We start from the raw sequence: 23671 nt of genomic DNA, 5'->3' as shown, positions 1-23671 counted from the left end.
AGACACAACCAGCATGTGATATTATTTTATGTTAAGCGGATTGGTATGTGTATATCGCATATCTGCCATAATCAGTGCATCAACAATGTGCTAGTGTAACTTGCAGCTTTAACCCCAAATATACTGACACTGTAGGGAGCACCTGTGGGTGGCGGCAACAATGGCGCTAAGCAACCAACCCCAATGTGTTACAGGCACCTATTTTATTTGCAAATTAATCACTGGAATAGGATTATATTCAGAAATGGAGACATTTGGAATGATACATAAATGGGTTTGTATGAAGGACAGTCATTTTAATGCTATTATATATATAGCCTGGTGAGTAGGGTCTTGTATTTAATCCAAAATGTCAGCAATGGGAGACTCAGTGTAAGTCTGTTCTTGGATTACAAGGGAAATAAAATCAGCGGAAATCTCTCAGGAAAAATGTCCTGATTTCTCAGGGTGCATGAAATCATACTGCACCTGTGTTTTTTGTCAGAGGTATGAAGCTGACCCTGGACAAAGAGTGTAGGTAGATGCTGACAAGCAATGGCATACGGAGGCAGCAATGGCAAGCCTAGTAACGCCCCCCTCAATGTGCCCATTAACACATGGACGAAGCTAGGTGCCTGGTGCAAGCAGGGTCACGGCAGGACCATGAAGGAAAGGGTCAGGGTGAGCCAGGCAGAAAAGAAGCTTCTCTGCGCAGCAGGAAAGTCAACAGACGTGTGGTACACAGTTATACGTACCTTACCATCGGCCTACGGTAACCAGGGGGGCCCTCCACATTCTCGCTTGCTAGCGCGTCTACCCACAGAGAAGGATCAGTAGCATATCAATTTGCAGGGATGGCTGAAGGAGAGAGGCGGGGCATTGAGACAAGATGGCAGCCACCAGGAGAGCACCACAGAGCTGGAACTTTGGCTTATACTGTTGACATCAGCCCATGTTCCCTATCGGCTGCTTGTGGTAACACTGTTATGAGATTCCTCATGTTTATAAACTTTGTAGGCCTCTTGGCAAAATCTGAAAGGGATACTGTCGTGGGAGCCACAATACATACAAAGCCATGGGAGAATATTGAATTTTCATGCATGTTTTTTTTCTTGGTTGCTTCTATTCTAATATATGATAATAGCTCTTGTGCTTTGCTTTTTGCATTGACTAGATATTCTTGTTTCATTTTCACATTGTGCCCCTATTTTCCTCACATTTTCTCTCAAGTCTTTGGGAATGCAGTGATGGGGTTCAATGTTCTGTTGCTCATGCTACAAGTGAACTAATGGCCTAAATGCGACCCCTGATGTTTGCGCTTGTATACGCCAGGAGAAGGTGAGAAGGTGACATCAAACATTGTGTACCACTGTTGGGAGGAGTACAGCATACTCTGGATACCCACCGACAGAGGTGTTGCTGGGGGGGGGGCTGAGGGGACTATAGCCCCTGGTTTTTTGGTTGTAGCACCGGATAGAAGCACAGCGTCTTCAACCAAAAGGCTAGTTAGCCCTAAGTCCCAACAGCTCCGACATTAGGATAGCCCCTGATCTTTTCCAGAACTAGCAACACTCCTGCCCACCGAGACTAAACATAGACCCTTGGGCCAACCAAATCTCTCATTTCTTACTGTCTACCCCTGTTGGGAACAGGGCGCTCAGGCTGAGGATGATGTGTGATTCCAAAAGCTCTGCACTGCTGAACACAAAGCACACCCAACATTCCTAGGTCAGACACAGACCTGCCTCTGTAAGAAATGTGAGTGGGGTTGGTTAGTGAGGGAAGAGGGGAAGGGTAGAGCTTGTTCTCTTCTGCTGCTGCTTGGAGAGCCGGGAGAAACTGGTGTCTGTGCAAGTGAGCTTTCTGGGAATGCTTTGTTGTGTGCACTGGGCTTATTGTGTCCAGAAAGGGAGTGTCCAGTGTCTGAGTTGTTTGTGTTTTTGCAACTATTTGCTTTTCTAAGTCACACCTAGTCACTAATCCTCATGTCTAGGCTCCCCTTGTGATGACATCACATACAATAGTCTGGGTGATTGGACTGGGGTGATCTTGGGGCTGGTTCCAGCATCAGCTCCCTGCTGTATGGCCCAGGCGAGGTGTAGAGAGTATCCTCCAAATACCCTAGCAAGGACCAGCTTTAGTACAGCACCACCCCGTCACTCGCATGAAAGACTAGTGCTTGTAGTAAGCCTCAGATGACAGTCAGTAGGGGTTTCCCGAGGTGGGGAGGGGTGTACACCAGTATACATGGCAGGGGATGACTTTTCTAAAATTAAGGTAAAGGAAAACTGAGAAGAACACTGTTTTTTAGAATCCCCAACCACAACCCTCAGGTTCTGCAGAATGGCCCAGGGGCAAAATGGAATTCAAGCCTCAGCCTTATCTATCTTAGCCCACCCACCTTCTGACTTCCCTCTGCAAGTCTTACTTGAGATACCTGTGTGCACAAAGCCCCTCGAAAAAGATAGAAAGCCCATCATTAGGCCAGAAAGCCCTGTCCAACTCCTGCCAGAGTTCAAGGGAGCTGGTCGTCATGTACAGAGAACTTTCTTCTTACAACATGAATCACAGAATACTCTCCCTCCCGGGACTGCTCCTGCAGAGGACTGCACCCCGAAGACTGTAAACCTCAACAAATGGTTGGAATTAAGAACCTCTTGGGGCTCTGCTCTAAGGTGTGAGCAAGGAAGAGAAAAATAAATCTGAAGGAGAGAGTGGAAGTGGACTTTTGCAGAGACTCCTCCACTAGTGGAGGAGTCTGAGCCTAAACAGTCTCTGGAGAACTGAGAAGTGGCATACCTCAGTAACCCACACGCCCAAGGAGATCCTAGCCAAGATCATAAAAGGGTGGAGGACTAGCCTATCCTGATGATGCTAGACCTAGCCGTGATGGTGCCAAGGTGTGTAGGATGAGAAGTAGGCAAATGACATTCTGACAAGATAGACATATCATTCAAGAAAAAAGGGCTGAATGCGTACCACACCAGAGAGAGTGAGTGACTGTTTGATCACCACCAGGTACGCAAACCTAGGGAATTTGAGAGAGGGATGAACTGAACTGAGGACTACAGTCCTGAAAGCACGTTTTGTAGTCCTTGATTGCTCCACTTTAACAGAGCATCCTGTATCCGTTAGTTTCCTGTTGCTATAATAATGGCTCATGGAGCTTGCAATCTGGCTTTGTGTTGTTTGTTGATTATTTTCCATATATACCATGTGAAATAAAATTAAGAGTATCACTAAGAGCAATGATGACATTACAGTTCCCATTAGAGCTGTTTTACATGAGTTCCAACATTTTATGCTAATTTGTATATGGAGCATACTTTACGCAACTCTTATGATATGGACCAATTTATTGATAAATGTAATTTGCAAAGACGTTCTCCTGAACAGGAGAAGCCTGAGCATTTCTTTTTAGCTACAAAGAATACAAAATACAGAACGGCTGTTGGTGAGGATGGGCATTTCAATCTAATTTTATTACCACGTTTGCATCCGTTATTCAACGTTCTTTAAAACTGCAATAGTATTTCTAAGAGTATGAAGGATACTTTGACTGATGTTATTCCTAAAGTAGATACAGTCCCTACTTTGGTTTCTAATTACAGATCAATTTCCCTCATCAGTAATATAAATGGATAAACGAATATGAGCACACTTTCTAAAGTAACTCTAGGTCAATATGGATTTCTTAAAGGCGGATTACCTTCAGGCAACACAAGAGCGTTATGTCATATTATTGCTAGCTCCCACACTCATGTTATACCTCGTGCACTAAGGTGCTCAGAAATCTTTAGCCCTTTACCCCCTCTTTGATTTTTACTTTCTCAGACATCATATGAATATACAAGGAATCACAGTAGGGGAAGAACAAGTTGGGATTTCAGCTCATGCTAATATTGATGTTATTTTACTAAGTAACAACAGAAACTTTTTCATCTGCCTCTGGATAGTTTTCAAATAAGGCCAAAGCTCCTTTTGTTTTGCTGAATATTACCCGTATCCCAGGCATGGTGTGTACTTTTGGGCTCAAGTGACAAAAAAGTATCAAATGTTTAGTTGTCCAGTTTCAAATTCTGTTGCGGAAGCTATTAATTTAACTATAAAGAACATTATAAAGAAAAGTAAGCCTAAAATCTGAAAATGTACCTAAGTGGGGCTGTGAGAACGATTATTGCTCCTCAAATCTTGGTTCCCCTTGGTTATATGCCCTTAACGCTCGCCACATCCTTTTATAAACAGATAAACTGTACATTTATTTTGTTTGGAAAGATAAGCAACAGAAGCTTTCTAATAATGAATTACAAGAAGCAAGGCAGAATGGTAGACTGCAGATTCCGTTTATATCATACTTCTTTTTGTGTCACTTGCAGACTATTAATTCAAATGCTCAAGAAGGCCAGTGGAGTGGGAGTAAAGAGTGATTAAACACAGATAAATACAAATAAAATAAAAAACAGAGTGAGCATTGTTGCTCGTACGATTCCGAACATGGAATCTTGAGTAGCAGTAGAGACGCAGCACAGATTTACTGTTGGGAGTTGCGGCCCACCTACTCCCAGAGTAGACTATGGAGCTGCTGACAACTGAGAAGAAAGCCCAAAAAAGCTACAGACTTGCAAATAGTGATGCTAAGATTTAATTTGAAGCAAGAACTGCACAGACAATTCTGTGTAGATGCATATTTTCATGAGAAATGATCCAAGAATGTGTGACTAAAAAGACTACGTTGCTCGAAGAAGCTATAGAGAAAGATCCTGAAAGCCAATGGGGGGGTGGAGCAAGAAGTCCACTTGATCACGAAACCATTGTTTATCAAGAAAAGATTGAAATATATTTCTACTTTTCTAAATTAAGGGTCATGTCATCATTTGTAAAATGTTACTGAATGTTAGATTATAATGAAGGGGTCAGTAGATTATCAGAAAGGGGAGTATCAATGTGTTGGGAATTTTACATTGTACCAAGAGAGATTTGCACTTTTCACATATTTGGGTTCCTTTGTGTCAGCGAGGATCTGTTTAGTCATATCTTGTGTCCAATTGAGGATAGACTAGGGCTTGTTTAATACTTTCCTCATGTGTTCTCATCTGGAGATGGGAAGGGAAGCTTATAGACAGAGATGGTTGCTGCCCCAAGAAGGCTGAAAAGGTTCATCCCAGGGATGTATTTGTGGTCCTGGTTTGAGTAGCCAGAGGAGGACATGCAGAGCTGAGCTCTATGTTTGGGGATGTATGACGTAATTGAACACACTAGGTCTGTATCTCGGTGCAGGATGGGCCTTTGAGTCACTGTGTGATGATGTGGAGCTGTGCAGGCCCCAGTAGATTAAGATTTGAGTGTGTGATGGACAGCATGGCAGAGTATTAAGCTGTATTTATTCAAGTGGGGCATCTGTTTGGTAGTAGTTTTGATGGGGGCAGTGTACTATTTCCAGGATGGCATTCATGACACTGAGGTATGGTGAGAGCTATTGGAAGATATAGGAAGGGTGGTCTAAGGACATGACCAAGGGAATTTGTCATATTTGTCAGTAGGCGTCTTGTAATTGCTTCTGAGTTTGGCAGCTGCCATGGTTATGTTGTCTTTTTTTTCCTTGTCATTGTGATGCCATTGGTTAGGTGGATAAATAAGTACAGGCACCCTCTCATAGAATCCTATGCTGATCGAATCCCACACACGTAACACTGCTCCCACTGCCTCTCCCTCCCAAATCCACCTCACTGAGTGCCTCTATCACCCCTCCCATATCCCACCACTCATCTGTCCCGTTATGATGGTCGTCACCCCCCTATACTCCTGCTGCCTTTGCACCTCATTCTGCATCTGTCATCCCTATCCCTGCCCCGATGGACCTGCATGAGCCCTCATGCCCACGCCACTGTCCTCTGAGCACCCAATGGAGAACTCTGCACGATGCCACTCCTTGCCCACTCCCTTTTCTCCCCCACCAAAACCCCCATCCTTGCCTTACCTGCACCACCCTTGTTTCTCTGCTTCTGCATGGCGAACACTGGTGCAGGCTGTGCAGAGAAGTCGGAGGGCCAATAGTCTCATTTGGTAGGAATGAATTTGGTGAATCCTTCTTCGAATTAGGTGAGTAAACCCAAGTAAAGGTTTTAGGCTCTGCAGGAGTGACTGTATAGCTGAGCTCGTTTACTGAGCTTTGTTTATACTGTTTGCGTTATAATAGGTTATAGACTTAGTGATGGTGTTAATCCATAATTTAGCTTCTTGAATGGATTGTGCCCTCCCACGTATTCCTCATGTTATGATATCTTCGTTTCCAGCTTCAGTTGCTTTGGAAAAAATGTTCTCTCAGCAGAAGCCGTGTGCATCGAGACAGTCGCCTCAATGTTCCTCGAGGGTTTCCATCTTGACTGATGTAATTGTCAAGTAGATATACCATGCGCAGCGCCGGTTGGCTTCAGTTCTGTTTTCCATGAATGCGATTGCTTTGAGAATTACGGCGCAAAAATGGCCTTGTCTCAGCTCAGAATACCCTGAAGACGGGCTTGAAAAAGTGTCTAAAATGTGGTGCCAAGATGTCCATCATGGACCCACATAAGATATGCTTCTGGTGCCTGGGCATCGAGCATGTAACCGCTGACTGTCGATCCTGTCATTCAATGACAGGTAAAGCCTTAAAAGAACGCAAAGCTAAACTATCAATGGGTAGGATTTTGCCCAAATCTCTGTCCACTCCTTCAAAATGTGGGTCGTCCCACAGGTCAAGAGATTCCTCTCCTCATATAAAAAGATTTTAAAAAAGAGAAGGCATTCTTCCTCATCTTCTTCCTCAGATGAAAGGAGCGTAGTCTGCCTGACTAATTCCTCCTCCAAAATAGCAGTGGGTACTTTTTAGTAACTTTTTTCAGGCCCCGTCCACCTGGAAACATAAGAAAGTTGGCCATGCTACGGTCGATGACAAGCATGAGGCCAAGGCAAAACCCTGCGCACCCTCAATCCCGGGTCATAAGCCCAAGACTACTCGAGTACTCAACGAGATGAGAAATCATTGAAGAATCGGTCGAGTCGAGGGTCGAGTCCCTCAAAGCACAAGTGCAAAGTCAAGCCGTCAACACTGTCGATGACACTGACATCGACGCCATCATAGCTAATACAAAAAACATCAACGCCGAATGTATATTATTCAACGCCTTTACCACAAAAAAGCCAAGAAAAGATATTTAAACCCTTACCTAAAAAGGATTTTTTAGATCCCTAACATCTATATATGAGGGCTATGAAACCTCAGATGATACCCCACAATGTGGTCTCCAATTGGATCCCCCTGGTATTAAACAAAATACTAATGCACCTGAATGGTTCATTTCAGAAGAGACCAGGGTTAGGGAGCTACATTACACCCGACAGACAGCTAGTGGGGTAGACACCTCCCCAGTGCTCCATTTTGAGAAACCTGACCCAGCTGATCATGCAGATGCATCACATAGAAGCCTAATGTCCAGCGTGGTAGGATTCCTGGGATGGAGTAGACCAACTCCTGCATTTGAACAAGACAACCTAACTGGCATATTGGACAAAGTTCCTCAATATGACCCTATGCTACCATTTTATGTGGCACTTCAAAAAAGGGTTGGAGCAAACTGGGTGGCTCCAGAGTCCAGCCCTGCACTAAACACAAATCTGACAAAGAAATACAGGCCATCCAGTAGTGACCCTGGCTGCCTGTCAATACATCCAACTCCAGAAAGCCTAGTAGTACAAGCAGCTAAATCTGCCTCCAAGCTAGCTGAGTACCCAACCATACCCCCTGATAGGGATGACAAATGCATTGACTCTTGGGCAAAGAAAGTATTTTCTGCTAGCAGCATGGCTTTAAAGTCTGATAATTCTACATGTGCCCTTGCAAAGTTCACATTTACCCTGTGGGACTGCATAGCGATGGCGGCTGATCACATCCCTGAGGGTGAGGAAAGAGACGGCTTCATGACCCTGATAAGGGATGGCAAGGGAGCCATGTGTGAGTCTCTACAATTAGGTCTGGACACTGCTGACAGCGTCAGCAGGGTCATGGTGGCAAGCACTGTCATACGCAGATTTGCGTGTTTAAGGAATTCAGGATTAGCACCTGTTGTACAATCCTGACTCCTTAACATGCCCTGCTCCCATTTATTTGTAAATAAGGCTAACAAAAGCCTTGAAAAGCTGCAGACCTCAAAGGCTACAGCCAAGACCATAGGTGCTGCAGTCAGGCAGCCACAGCCTTTTCACCCCAGCAGATCATCTTGGAGGGGTAGGTCTTTTTGCTACTACACCTCAGTTGGAAGAGCGAGAGGACAGGCTGGTCAAGGAGGAAAGAGAAGAGAGGTGCAAAGCCCACCCAAGCAGCAGCATCTTTACCATAAACTGCTGCTTCAGCCACCTCAAAACCACCCTGAGGGAGGCAGAATGTCACAGCAACTGAAAGAATAACAAGGTATTACTTCTGATGCATGGTCACTGGAAACAGTAGCACACAGGTACTGCCTCCCCTTTATACAGAGACCTCGGGATCATCCATCGGGAAGCCATTTGCTAAATGTTCCAGGTTCATTCCTGTCGCAGGAAATGTTGACCCTGCTAGAGAAAGGTGCTATAGAACCAGTACCTGTGATGGAGAGGAACAGAGGATGGTATTCTGCCTATGTCCTAATCCCCAAGAAGGACAGAGGACTGAGATCTATCTTGGACTTGAGATACTTGAACAAGTTCCTCAGGAAGGACAAGTTCAAGATGGTCACACTTTCTAAGACCATTCAGGCCCTCCCGCTCGAGGATTGTATGGTATTGTTGGACCTTCAGGATGCTTACTTTCATTTGCCAATCCATCACAAGCACATGAAGTACCCGAGGTTCGCCATTGGCGGTTCTCATTATCAGTTTCGAGTCCTTCCATTCGGGCTGACCTTCGCTCCAAGGGTTTTCACCAAGTTAATGGCAGCGGTGGCAGCAAGTCTCAGGAGAGGGTAGATTCATGTCTGCCGCTACCTGGATGATTAGCTGATCAGGGCACATTCACCTGTACAGGCGCAGGTCCATCTCAGTATCACTTACCACTCCCTCCACAGACTGGGGTTCTCCCTCAATTACAAGAAGTCCCACAGGATACCATCTCAGCGAATCTAGTTCATTGGAGCAGTCCTGGATGCATCCTTGGGAAAAGCCTTGCCACCCGAATTGAGGGCTCAAGACATTCTACAGATAGTCACCAAGTTTCAGAGTGCCCAGCATCTTCTGGAATTCGGCTTTGTGAGGTTGCTCGGGCTCATGGTATCCTGACCTTTTTTGGTGCCATAGGCCCATCTGAGGGCACAGTGGTCCCAATTCTCAGGCAGGATGTCAGACGTCCTTCATATTCGAGCAGAGTCACACAGAACCTTCTGTGGTGGTCTGCAACAACAACATTCTGAAGGGAGAACCTTTTTGGCAACCATGGCCAGAGATAAGAGTAGTGACGGATGCCTCACTCATGGGGTGGGGTGCCCATGCCAACGATCTGACATTCAGCGGTTGTTGGTCTCCATTGGAGTACAAAATATACATCAACCTTTTGGAGCTAAGGGCAATCAGACTAGCGCGGAAGGCCTTTCTGCCCTCTGTAGGGGGAAAGAATGTTCTTATAATAATGGAAAACACAGTGACCATGTACTACCTTAACAAGATAGAGGCGTTGGGTCACTACCACTCTGCAGAGAGGCAATGCAGTTCTAGTTCTGGGTAATTCAAGAAGGAATCTCTCTTTCAGCAGTTCAACTAGCCAGAGGAGAACACGGTGGCGTACTCTCTGAGCACGCAGAGCGCAGTCTCCCACGAGTGGGAACTAACTCAGGAAGTCCTTCAAGAGATCTTCACCCTTTGGGGAACCTTGCAAGTGGATCTGTTTGTTACTATTATCAACCGGAAGTGCAAACTGTTTTGCTCCAGGGAATTTCCTCCAGTCCCCGTCATTCCTCACATGATCAGGAGGATGAGAAAGTTTAGGAAATGCATGATCCTAATTGCCCCGGATTGGGCCAGGAGGACGTGTTACCCGAACCTTCTGGACATGTCCATCTGCCCTACAATATGTCTTCCGCAAGGAGGGGACCTTCTCTCGCGAGAGGGGGGTTGGTTTTTCCATCCAGAGGCCAAGACACTCAGGCTTCAAACATGGTTTCTGAGAGGTTGAGGTATAAGGATTGGGACCTCTTAAATGACGCAATGGAGATTTTGCTTTCAGCCAGAAGGCCAGCAACAAAATCCTTATACCCCCGCCGTTGGAACAAGTTCTGCAGCTGGTGTATGGAAAATTATGTGGATCGTCTTCAATGCGATTCACTTACGGTGTTATCGTTTCAACTACATTTGGCAAATCGGGGGCTCCAGATTGGAACAATCAAGGGTTATCTACCAGTGCTTTCCATATTCAAGCGCACCGTGGAAGAGGCATCCTACTTCAAAATACCCTTAATAATTACATTTCTTAAAGGACTCACAAATGTGTTTCCTCCTACATCATTCCAAATACCAACTTGGGACCTTAACTTGGTTTTCAAGTTTTTGACGTGCACTCCTTTCGAGCCACTCCATTCCTGCCCTTTAAGGTTGCTAACTTACAAAACTATTTTCTCTGTAGCGATAACATCAGCCCGCAGGGTGAGCGAGTTGCAGGCATTATCCTGTAAACCTTTGTTTACCACCTTTGACAAGGATAAGGTTGTCCTGAAGGTCAAACCCTCTTTTCTACCTAAGATTGTATCGGATTACCATTTAGCACAGAAAATTGTGCTTCCGGCCTTCTATCCTCCCCCTCATCCTGGCAAGGAAGAGGAAAGATTTCATTTCATAGACTCAATCCGAGGAGAGGTCTAAGCCTTTATATATCAATGATGGCAGTTGCGACAGAACAACCAACTTTTTATTGGTTATGCATGGCACAAACTAGATCTGCAAGTTACCAAACAGACTCTATCCAGATTGATCATACTGACTATTTCGGAGTGCTACAGGCTAGCTGCGAAAGATCCCCCAGAAGGTTTAAGGACTCATTCCACTAGGGGAATGGCAACTTCCTCTGCCCTTCAGAGGGAAGTTCCGATCAAGGATATCTGCGAGGCAGCTATCTGGTCCACCTTTCACAAAACATTATTGTTTAGACACCTCTAACAATGAGGGAAGATTTGGGAGGGCAGTTCTATGCTCCATTCTGGACAAACATTAACTCTCAAATTCTTACTCCCTACTCCAAAAGAACCTTATACTGCTTTGGGAGCCTGTCATAAAATGTGGAATACATGGGAGGACACAATCCATTTGAAGAACAAGTTACTTACCCCTGGTAACGTTCTTTCGACTGGATGTTCCTCCCACGTATTCCTCATCGCCCTCCCAACCTACCCAACTGTAGAATTTTGGAGCTTTAGACCTTGTGCTCTTTTACGGTCTGATAAATTAAAGGCACTTCTCAAAGGTGGTAATTCAGCATATGGGTGGCGAAAAAACAGAACTGAAGCCAACGGGTGCTGCGCGTGGTATATGTACCCGAAAATTACGTCAGCCGATATGGAAGCCCTCGAGGGACATCGAGTCAACGGTCTCAATGCACAGCGCCCTCTGCCAAGAGAAAACATTTTCCGAAGCAGCTGAAGCTGGAAACAAAGATATCATGAGATGAGGAATACGTGGAAGGAACATCCATTCGAAAGAATGTTACCGGGTGTAAGTAACTTGCTCTTTGGCAGGTCCAGATGGGTTAATGTACAGTAGTGGAGACACAGGGAATATTTTACGGTGTAAACTTGGGTGAGTGTGAGTCACAACTGGCAGCAAGCCAATATAGCGATATCCCACGATAGTTAGTATCGAACATGGACAGTTCCGGCATGGATAAACACAGTGCTCTGGCTATCCCCACAAGCATTTTTTAAACAACAAGCGATCAGGGCGAGCCCATAAGTCACAAAGACCCCAAAAGGACACAGTTTAATAAAGATTAACACCAAAGCAATACATTTTATGATTCATACAATTAAATCACAACCACAGATCAGTGAGTGCAAACACATTCCCGACATTAAACATACACTTTAACCAATAATGAAAGTGACACATGGTACACATAGAGAGTTTATGGTGACTTCTCACCCGAAAGGTTCAAATGGCGGTGGGGGGTTCGGGTTTTGACAACACAACAATGAGTACTCGGTCCAAGTTGTCCGGTGCTGTGCAGAAATAAAAAGTTGACGCAATAGCGTTTCGGCCTAGAGCCTATTCGATTGGCTGCAAGTTAGGCGGCCTTCATCAAGGCAGGGAATTGCTGTCTGGTCTCAGGCTGACTGTCCCGTGGCAGTATTATAATAAGATAGATATATTTTATTTTGAGTTAGTGTTTAGGTATGGGATATTTGTTTAAGTGCCTAATCAGTAGCAAAAAATGGCCCCCTAGGGGGACACTTGCCGTGCCTCATTCATTCGGCGCGTGAATTCAATTAAAGAGACGCTGATGACGTATTGGTTGATGATTCACCAGCGGTGGGTGTCCATCAAGGAAATCTAAAGTAAGACAAAAGTGCTGTCACTAATTGGGACCACTGGTCTATAGTCGCCAGTACAGTTCTGGGGAGAATAAGGCACTTGGCGCAATGGTGAGTGGTCTGGCGCACAAGCAAAAATGGTGCAATCTGGTGTCCCATGCAGGGAGATGTCTTTTAGTTATCAAAGTTTTTCCACACCAGTAGGTAAGTCTAAAGAAAAGACATGATGGAGGATAAATGGTATGCCAAGGCAAAAAAGACATAGGGAATCAAAGTATTCAATTGTCTCTAAGATCATGCAGCAAATGGGATCCGAGTCTGGGTGGACAGAGCATTGGGGACGGAATGCACGAAAAGCGGGTCAGGGAAAACTGCAATGAATGTGTTCCCCGCCGAGCCAGATGCAAGCTGGGTCGGTAAAAATCCAATAATAGCCACAGGGTATAACGAGTGATCTTACCCCTGTGTGTGGCTGGTCAGTGCGGTCAAGGGTGCGGTTATTACCTGGCGCAAGAACCAAGATTCAGACCTTCATGGTGCCAATATCTCACTGCAAATATCAGGGCACCAACATCACAGAGTAATGCAGAATGCTGTTAACGTCATGGTTTATACAGGCGTGTTCAAACACCATAGTGACTAGAAACTGGGCAAATTAGCAGGATACAAATATTAAAGTTTAAATAAGCAGGTCTTAACTATCAAAGTGCAAGTCAGTATGGTAAAAACATCACAGTGTAAACCATAGAGATGAAAATATCAAATGGTACAAGAATCACTGTTCAAAACATGAGGGTGCAAATTACTAAGGAGTTGCAGCACTGTGCCAGTCAACATAGTCAATCTGATTTCACGATATACTTTTCTAAACATGGCCGCTAATACAGTTGCGATCAGTTAGTGAAACTACTTATACACTACATTCATGCTTTTAACTAACAGGCATCTAATAATTGACCACAAGCCAGTTTTTTATGCAGCCGTACATTTTACAAAAGAAATTGTTAGATCCATATGTATATAATGTCCCAATCACTATTTTTATGTCTGTTTTCAGCACAAATATGACCTTAAATAAAAAGGGTTGACTTCAAGAGGATCTTCAGAAGAAAAGCCAGTACATGTAGGAGGGACATCACTTTCTTATCCATATTTAAATACTGATCTCAAGATATTGTCAATCACTCTGGTCATATAAATATACTGTGCTGGCAACTGTGGCAGATTACCAAGAACCTTGTGACCCAAAAAGTGATTAGAACTCTTTATTCACACAGGGGCGCCTCACCTTGGTGTAACTTCTGCATCATTCACTGACCTCCCCATCTTTCTCCCCCGTACCTACAGTCCTCAAAGAAGACCCTCCGGTTCTCCCAGGATCCCCAACCTTATCTAACCCCCTTGCGTATCCAACAATAACTGCTCCGCTCCCCCACCTCCTATCACTCTTTAACTTGACCTTTGGAATGAACAGTACAGCTGCAATAAATCTCCCTATATTACTTACCCCTTTGACTCCTATCACCCTCAACTTTCACCTCTTGCTATCACAGAAACCTTGATCCTCCCTCATGACTCTGCTACACAAGCAGCTCTCCACCCTGACTCTGATACCTTCTCTCACTCTCCCTGACGTGTTACCCCCATCTGACATCAACTCTTCTTATTTTGAATAAGCCACTATTCGACTCCTCCCGCCTACTCTCTATCGACTGCCTGGCCCTCTCAACCCTTCTTCCCTGATCTGACCCTTCTCCTTGAGTCACTTTCTACAGACTTCCCCATTGTCATGCAACAGGACGTTTACCTCCCAAACCCTCTCCAGCTACCTGCCTTGAGCTTAACTCTTTCCTATGTGACCACTCCCACTACTTCCTCCATGTCTAGGCTACTCACTCTGGTGGGAACTCTCTTGACTCCTCTCTAATTCACTCTCCTCCTCTAACATCTCCACTGACCTCTCTACCTCTGATCACTCCATTGTTCACTTTAACAACTTGATCCCTCCACCTTCTACTTCTCATCTCCCTTCTTCAATGACTAAAAAGAAGGCCAGGCAGGACTTTCTTGCCCATTATCTTGATAATGAGAGGACCTCTCCTGTCTCTTTCCCCTACTCATGCCTCTTTCATTGACAACGGTCTCCCTGACTTTCACTATGCACTTATGACTTCATTTGACTAACACTATCCTGCTTGCACATTCACACCTTCCCGCTGGAAGGGTTAGGGCTCCAGTACTTCGGTAAAGTTTTCTTACCGTACCATAGAGCCACAGTATTTTCTACGTGGGTCCCCAATACTACAGGTGTTTCTTCAGGGTTTAACTTGATGTTTCTTAGTTTTTGTTTATAAAAATTATGTTTGGCCCACGCTTTGTAATAATCCTTATTTTATTCCATCAAAAATTACTGTAACCAACGGATTTAATAAGTGAGATAAATTGTGTAGCTCCCCTCTCAGCAGTGGAGCCAGATAACACGTTTTTAAGTCATCTCCCCAATGGACTGGATGCGCCAACCTTTCAAAATTGAGAAAAACTTTTCCTAGGCCTTCCCCTTCTTTATAAGGTTATAACACGCCATAGGGTAATATAGATCTCTGTTGGGAGCCAATAATTCGATCCAGCCTGGTTTAAAACCAATCTCCGGACTGAAACTGGTGGTGGGTTAACTGAGTTAACAGATTTTCTATAGTAGCCATCTCAGGGTTTTCTATTTTTTCTGGGATTTCACTGGTATCTTCCTCTCCAACAAAGCCAATATCTTGTTAAAAAATATAGAAATCGGGACCTTAAACCAAACTCTCTGTCTGGTTGGTTGCAAAGGAAAATAGCTCTTCTCTACTCCTGAAGTCTGGTCTATATCTCTTTGGTCAGATGTGTCTTTTTGTGGGGTAGGTTACCCTAGATTTTCTTTCCTGACAGGGATATGGGGGGTGTCCCCTAAGTCTAGGTTTTATACCTAATGTAGCTATTGGGTGAAGATCTATTCCAGCCCTAACAACTAGATTCAACTTACTATTTGATTTGATATCATAGTCTGACAATCGTAAAGTGTCTAACAAAGGGCGACTCTGAAAAAGGAGCAGTTGGTATCTAATGGGGAAATGAAACATTCAATATTCTTTGTTTAATATTGAGGATGGTCTCACCCACAGTTATTTCAAATCCAAAATCATCTTCTTCTAGTTGTTGGATTGTGCGTATCATTTTAAATATTAGTGGCACAACTAACATGGAATTCCGATGGGTTCCCCAGTTTGTGTCAGCTGGGTCAGAATCCCACTCTGACACCATATGTGAGGAGTCAGGAATTAAACTCGGACACAAATGAGTCATGATTTTGGTTAAGGACTTTTACTACAGGGTCTGCAGTAGCGGCCCTATAGTTATAGTTAAGTTGCTCAACTCATAGAAAGAGCACTTTTTGGGTGGCTTATAACTTTGGCACTGTTTGACGAATCCTCACCAAACCTTGCATACAAAGTACATGGCCACCTCAGAATGATTCTGTGAAGTTTGGTGCGGTTTCGTCCAGGGAGGGCAATTTTTAGGGTGGGTCAAAAAGTAGGTAAAAACTAATTTTGTATATATGGGACTGGTCTGTGGACTCATTTCCTGATTCAGAATCCACGGACGCCTCTGGACCAATCAGATGGTGGTTTGCTGTCCGCGGACAAAAATAAGGTGTGCGCTGATTGGCTGTTCAAACACGTGAGGCACGTCATAATTTTTGAAACGGTCGACATATTGAATCCGCGGACAACTGCTGTTGTCCGCGGACAGCGCAGTGAGAAAAAAGTCTGGAAATTACATTTGGGGTTATTTTGTGGCAGAAAGAGGGCCTGAAAAGGGTGGGGGAGTGGAAAAAAATTGATTGTGAGCTGTGTTTATAGGTGAAAAAAGCAGTGCAGGTGCCGCAGAGTCCGCGGTCAATATTACTATCTGCTGAAGTCCTTGGGAGTGGGGAGGTGCAGGGTGAGTCTTGTTATTTGAAGGTGTATTGTATGTCCTTGTTATATGGTTTAATTCTTTTGTGGCGGCTGTGCCCCCAAGAATCTGATTACTGGCACACATTATAATAAAATGTGTATAGTAATTATAGGTACCGCAGGGGGTGTATACAGTATTTATGACTGTTGTACAATTTAGGATAGTGTTTATGGAATATGTATGTGTTTATTTGTGAAGATAAAAAATAGGATTATATTTGGTGTGGTTACTTAGTTGGATAAGTGCTTTGTTTGTGGTGTGCTATTTTTAAGACAAGGGAAACTGTGGCCCAGTGGTAATGCAATGGCTTGGAGCAGTGTTTGGTGTGTTATAGTAGTAGTTGGAAAAGAACAGTACTTTATATGTAAGGTGAAGTGTTGTATATAGATACATTGGTAGTATACACATATTTGTGAGCTGGTTGGAAAGTATGACATTTATTTGGAATGAAAAAATTGAAACTGCTGTGAGTTTAAAAATGTTTATTTTTAGGAGTATTTGGTATGTGTATTTACAGCAGCAAAGTGTGTAACATTTTTTTAAAAGAAAGGAAAAGCAGATGTAAAAGACTTGTAGAACATTTTTAAGTCGGACTTGGTTTGTGGAAGTACATGTAAGTAACTGCCAGTTGATGTGGCAAGGCGCAGAATGCTGCAATACATGGCATTTGATAGAGTGGTTAAAAAATAAAATATGCTTATTGAGAAGCTAATTACAGGGTAAGTGGCAGCAACCCTGTATATATATGTTTGTAAATGTGTTGAAAATAAAATACTTAAAAAAATATAAGCATACCTCTACTATGTCTTGTTAGATGCAGATGTTGTTGAATGTATTTTTTGATGGAGGTGTTTGTAGTTGAAGTAAATAAAAATGAAAAACAGAAAAGAAATTAGTAGCAGTTTTTGTGAAAGTTAGAAAAAATAATTAAGTTAAGTAGAACATTTGTTAGTTTAGTATATAAAACCCCCAAAAATAAAAAAGGTTCTTTTAAGAGCTGCCATTTTTGTACGAAAAAGAAGTTTATTGATTTTAATTCCTCCATCCCACGCCTGGAATGTTACAGATGTCCGCAGACTATTTTACTGTCTGTAGATAATGCAGTTTAGTTATTTTTCTTAACTCTGAAAGGTGGCTCCTTAAGGAAATGTTTTTTTTGTTTCCATGGCTGTTATATTTTTGTTTTGTAACAGAGCCAAGGAGGTAAGGTGGGGGAGTAAAGGGAGAGAAGGGGCACCAACCACAGATACGGAGGGGCTGGTGGCGGGGGAAGATTCTGGGCGGGCCTTAAATCTAAGGTAGGGGTCAGTGTTTCGCTTGCTCTTTGACTGAAGCCTTGAGAGCACTCTGAAACTGCTCCCCCGTGCAGAGCTGTTTGTCGCAGTACAAACCGAAGACTGTGACCCTCGAAAGTATCCTTCATACCCTGCTAGGCAGCCGGCAGAAATCTCTGCCCCAGAGGAGTACCCTGTGTGGTGACAGGAGTGGTTGAGGAAGATGGTGTAGAGGACATTAACCTGCTTCTCTCTGAGAAAGGAGCAGCCTTTGTCAGAGCACCCGAATGGTCAGATCGAGTGTGGTGGCGCATGGAGGTGGTCCCAAAAGAGTATTGCCCAGGTTTCCCGAGACTGAACACAGACCTGCACTCAATGCATTTCACCTGGGCAGCCTGAGCTTTTGCTACTCCCCTAATGGTGGCAAAAAAAGCCACACCCATGATTCTTTCTGGGCGCTGGATGTAGGCATTTACTCTACCTCCTCTTCCTGTTCCTCGTCTTCCTCCCCGTATCACAGCGCCTGTTTCCCTGTCCAGGCCATCCAGTTGGTGGTTGGGGTGATGGCCATGCCTGATCCCATTACAGCAGATTGCAAGTTGTGCTAAGCAGGTGCTCTGAGGTGCTACCTCCTGGATTGCAACGTTGAGAATGACTAAATGTAATGGATGGGTCCCTTCAGAGGAACCGTCTGTGGACTGCGTGACTGTCCGCGGACTACCGAGCTGAAAATAGGTCTTGGAAAGTTGAAATAAGTTGACAGATCAACAACAAATGGGTATAGGAGCGCTGGAAGTGTAAACCTTCAACTTGAAACACCATAGATTGGCCTCAAAATGAAGTTTCAAACTTTCTGCAGTGACAGACACCGTCCACAGACACGCCAAAACGCCGCCTCGGTGCGGTCACATGAAGCCCTCCGTGGCAGCGGGTATGCGTGCAACCCATAGAGCGGGAGATGCTGGGTCCATGCGCATGAATGTCTGCAATTGGGCGGGCTGTCCCCGGACCAATCAAAAGTGCGTGATGTCCGTTGGCGCCCCTTTCCCATAAACGGACACTCTGAACAGTCATGTAGAATAATGTACAAGGTATTTATATTGTTAAAAAATATATATTTATGAAAGGGATGGGGTATTGGAATGGAAAACATAAATGGGAGAATTTGGAATTTCTAGAAAGTCATCATCAGAAAAGGGAGGCAGAGACAGTTTATCAAACCGTCTTTCATTTATATTTCTTAAAGTTATTAATAAGTTCATCCAATTTTGAAGACATTATCAGTCGTGTAGTTATGGTAAAATGGCTCAACTCATAGAAAGAAAATGTTTTGGGTGGCTTATAACTTTGGCGCTGTATGGCAAATCTTTACCAAACTTTTCAAAAAAATATATGGCCACCTCTGAACAATGTTGCGAAGGTTGGTGCGGTTTTGATTAGGGGGGTCAAGTTATAGAGGGGCCCCAAAAATTTAGAAATCATAATAGACATAATGGCAAAAACGTTTTGCTTGCCCCTACAGCCCAAACCACTGTATCTCGGGATGATAGCTCAACGGCAACGTGCTCACCTTGAATGAAAGATGACATGGAGCCACACAGGTTCGATCCCCGTGTCCATTATTAGAAACTTTTGGGTATTAAGCGCGTTATAAATAACATATCATATCATGTATTTTTACCAAATTTGCGCATGGAGCGGTGCATTCGTTTTGAAGCGTGCTTTTGCAAATAGTAATTATAGGTACTATAGGGGAGTATATAGTATTTGTAATATGGTGGAATTATATAATTATATAATTGAAGTCTATATGGTATTTATGATCGCAGTACAATTGAAGATAGTGCTTCTGTAATCTCTAGTTGTTTCTTTGTGCATCTCTGGTTCTTTTTCTGGGGAAAACAACAGTATAATGTGTTGTTAAACAAGATAGTATAAAACCTTTAATTGCAGACGATTGTACATATAAGTTTACTTTTTTGACCTTCATAAATAGCACATTCTATGCTGTATTAACATGAAATAATGATTGGGTGATTGGGAAGAAAATCCATTTACAAACAGCTTTTTGCCATTTACATAGTTTTTAGGAATATATGTGTTAGATAATATATGCGTGTAGTAGCATGGATATATTATGTGAATGTAAGTTTGATAGGAAGTTTGTTTGAAGTGTGTTGTAATTAAGGGCCTGCTTAAAGCAGTTAGATATCCATTGGCATATTCTAACTATATTGGATTTTACAAAATGTATTGCAGTAACAATAAGTATGATATATACAATAACTATATTCATGTGATGGTAAAGCACTACTGGTGTTAGTGAGTAAGGGAGTGGTGGTGTGATGGTGGAATAAGTAGGAACATTATGTTGTTTTGAGGAAAACAGTGGTTGTTATAGTGGAGTGATTTAAAGCATAGGTATGAGGGTTGTATGGGTGTAATTGAAAAGGGCTAATCGTTTCCAAAGCTTTCTTCGGTATAAACCTTTAGCAGCAATCAATACAGTATTATAAAAAAATAATTTTTAAACACTTTACATTACATTAAGATAAATAAAAAGAAACCATACTCATTAAAATTTAAAGGACTAAAACATTATGGCAGTCGGCGAGGAGAAGCGCTCGGCTCGTGGAAACACTGAGCAGCTTACTGTTAATTGCAAAATTACACCTCTTGGCCCGCCCACCTCTTTCCGCCCACCTCCTCGCAGCATCCTTTATCACCTCCATGCGCGTGCAATGCGTGTGCGCACCAGAAACGCACCAAAAGTGTACCTTTGACTTTTGGGCTGCTATACGTGGAATTGCTCCTGTCATTGTGGCTGTCGGCGAGGAGAAGCACTAGGCTCGTGGAAACACTGAGCAGCTTACTGCTAATTGCAAAAGTAACTATCTGGACTTTAGAACTGTCTTACTTTTACTTTTGTACTCTGACCTTGGACTCTGAGCTGGAATCTGAGTGGGGATTTATGTTCTAAGCTGAGTCTGATTCACTTTTTATTACTTTGCACAGTTCTGCCTCTTGGTCCGCCCACCTCTTCCCAGCCACCTCCTCCCAGCATCCCTTACCACCTCTGTGCGCGCGCAGCACGAGCGCGCTCCGGAATTGCACCGAAAGTGTACCATTGACTTTTGGGCTGTTAGGCTGTGAGGCAGGCAGAGGCTCCAGTTTCTTATTTTCTAAATAACAACCTAATCTGTTGGTACCTTTAGTTAGATGTACATAATTATAAACAAATGCTAATCCATAAAAGTTGACTGTGAATTCTAAAAGGCGTGTATTCTAACGTATTAGCTTAACAACTGCGGGTCAACTAGGAGATTTCCTGGTAATTAAAGTTAAAGTTACTCTGAATTTGGAATATGGAAAGTGGACTTCATAGTGGGAAGCTCTTGCGGGAGTCTATTGCACCTAAGAATGATATGGTTGAGATCCAATTTACTGATAAGAAGCATGACATATACCCGGAACCAGGCGAAGTTGTATCAATGGATAAAAACAAAAATGAACCCATGGAGGTGGTACCTGAAACAAAACAACCAATTGCTATAGATGAATCTGGAGCGAATGTGTTAAATTATTTCAAAGCTCAAGTGCATCATGTTGTTGATGAAGTGCCAAATCTTGATAATACTCTTTACTCATTGAAAGAGATATACTATTTGGAAAGCTCCATTTCAAAGGGCCACTCATATAATTATCACATTCCATCACTTATATCGCGCTCTTTAAATGCTATTGATATAAAAAATATATCCATATCCAATAATTCAATGTTGTCCCCGGAAGTATTGGCAGAGCTGGATAAGCGGGTAAGGCTTTCTTTGGGACCTACTACCCCGCTGAGGTCACGGTTGAGGAATAAGGACAAAATGGGCCTCATCACGACCCTGGCGGTAAGGGGTTAACGCCAGCGTTAGCTGCGCCGGCCCCTTACCGCCAATTACGAGGTCCCTTAGCGCCATGGCGCTTTTAACACCTGCTTTTAGCAGGTGTTAAAATCCATGGCGCTAAGGGACCATGGAGTTAATTACGCCACCGTAATTTACGGTGGCGTAATTAACGCCTTCCCCACTCCCATTATGCCCTATGGGGCAAAAATGGGAATGGGGAAGGGTAAATGGGGATTGGGGACTTACCGCCCCGCCAAGGTCGGAATGGGGCGGTAAGTCCGCCAACCACCATGGCGTAAACGTAGTTTACGCCATGGTGGTAAAGTCACGGCCCAGGCGGTAACTTACCGCCTGGGTCGTGATGAGGCCCAGTGTCTTTATTATCAGCAAAAAATCTTTACGTCAAACCACCTAAGCCCACGCTGGCTTCAATTATATTTAAACACAGAGAACATGGTAGAAAGGATAAATGTCCCGATACTGATGAATGTCCAACAAATGAAGGGGATGGTAATGGTCAGATAAATTCATCACCTTTAGAAAATAGGGCACAGATTCCTCTTGCCAATCTAAATTTTACATCATCCTCGGGGGACCAAGAACTTCAGCACCTGCCCGTTATCACCCGTATATTAGATTTATTGGATAAAGGGCATGACGTTACGCACCGTGAGATGAGGACTATAAAATATTCTATTGCAGAAATCCTCTCCAAGGTTAACCGATTGAAGGTCTTTGTGATGGCAGGAGAAACCTGTCGATCTAATGTACAGGAAATGCGTTCTTTAAATACTGAAGGTCCTTTGGTGCACACGCAAACCCCACAAATTAGGGTTAGAAACATTTCCTGTAAGGTTTTTCCAGATTTATTGGATAACCTAAACTGCTATCAGGTCAATAATCCGGGTTGGAAGGGTGCGCCAATTATTAGGGATGTCCGTGATACCAGCAACTATCCAGGTTTACAATTAGCTTTGGAATGGATCTCTGGGACTGTTAAAGAGTTGGTATGCACAGTACACATACTGAAGGATAGTATTATGAAAGATCAGCACGAGATAGGTAAGAATTGTATAGAAGAGCAAAACATGTCTCCATGTAGTGAAGATAATTTAGGACTTTTTTCCTACAAAAGTTGTGGAAGCAAATGACAGTCCCTCTGCATTGACAGATATTATAGACCAGCAAAATAAAGATGCTAGAGAAAATGTTCTCCCTAACCTTCATGTTACTATCCTTTCCCGTCAGAATGAAAGATTACTTCAAAAGGTGGAAAAACTGAGAGAAAATAAAAAGAAACTTATAGAGTCTCAAACGAAAAAAACAAAAAATATGCCTCAAATCAAAAGCTCCAAACATAATTCAAACATTAGAAACATATGTACAATAAGCAGTGAGGACGAAATATTGGATGATGAATGCAAATTGCACTTACAGATCCCTGGAGAACTGCCCTTGTCAAATGATGGTCAAAGTAACAAGGAGGAAACCATTAATAGAAAAACAAATCCCAATCCAAAACAGCAGATAAAGAACAGTGTTATTAATTCTTCAGGAAAAGTGGGGAATGCACAAAATGGTCATAACAAAACGGAAGATAGGCTTAGTAGCCACTCTAGGAAAAAATATAAGATCAGGAAATGTTGAGGAAATCGTTAAAATAAATGAGCAAAGTGTAGAGTTAGAACGTAATAAGCAACCAATATTGACCACCTTTTTTCCAACTAGCGGGAGGAGGCAATCACATACCTCTGGTCTTTTAGGATCTGTGACACTTTCTTCCTTGCGAAGTGTATGTGAAAATAAAAATCTAGGCCAGGTATTAGTTAAACCGCTCAGTGACCAGCATTGAGGAGGCGCCAGTACCTATTCGGATTATGGATCATAAGATCTCAAGTCACATTCTTACAGCTGCTTGTTATATGCCAGCTCTTAATGATGATCCCTTGAAGGGAGATTCTTGAAATCAAGACTTGAGGCATGCATATGATCAAGTTGTACAAAGACT

At 43.3% G+C, this 23671-nt stretch overlaps 1 protein-coding gene across 5 annotated transcripts in view; it reads left to right on the top strand.

The window, feature by feature from the left end:
* Positions 1–23671, top strand: part of ADAM22 (ADAM metallopeptidase domain 22) — a 1877697-nt gene that overhangs the window by 1629281 nt on the left and 224745 nt on the right. The gene's annotated exons all lie outside the window — the stretch shown is intronic.

This window comes from Ambystoma mexicanum, chromosome 2q (assembly GCF_040938575.1).
Source record: "Ambystoma mexicanum isolate Mex_15411 chromosome 2q, UKY_AmexF1_1, whole genome shotgun sequence".
Taxonomy (NCBI): domain Eukaryota; kingdom Metazoa; phylum Chordata; class Amphibia; order Caudata; family Ambystomatidae; genus Ambystoma; species Ambystoma mexicanum.
The sequence above is the reverse complement of the archived record's forward strand: the minus strand, read 5'-3'. Positions and strand labels throughout refer to the sequence as shown.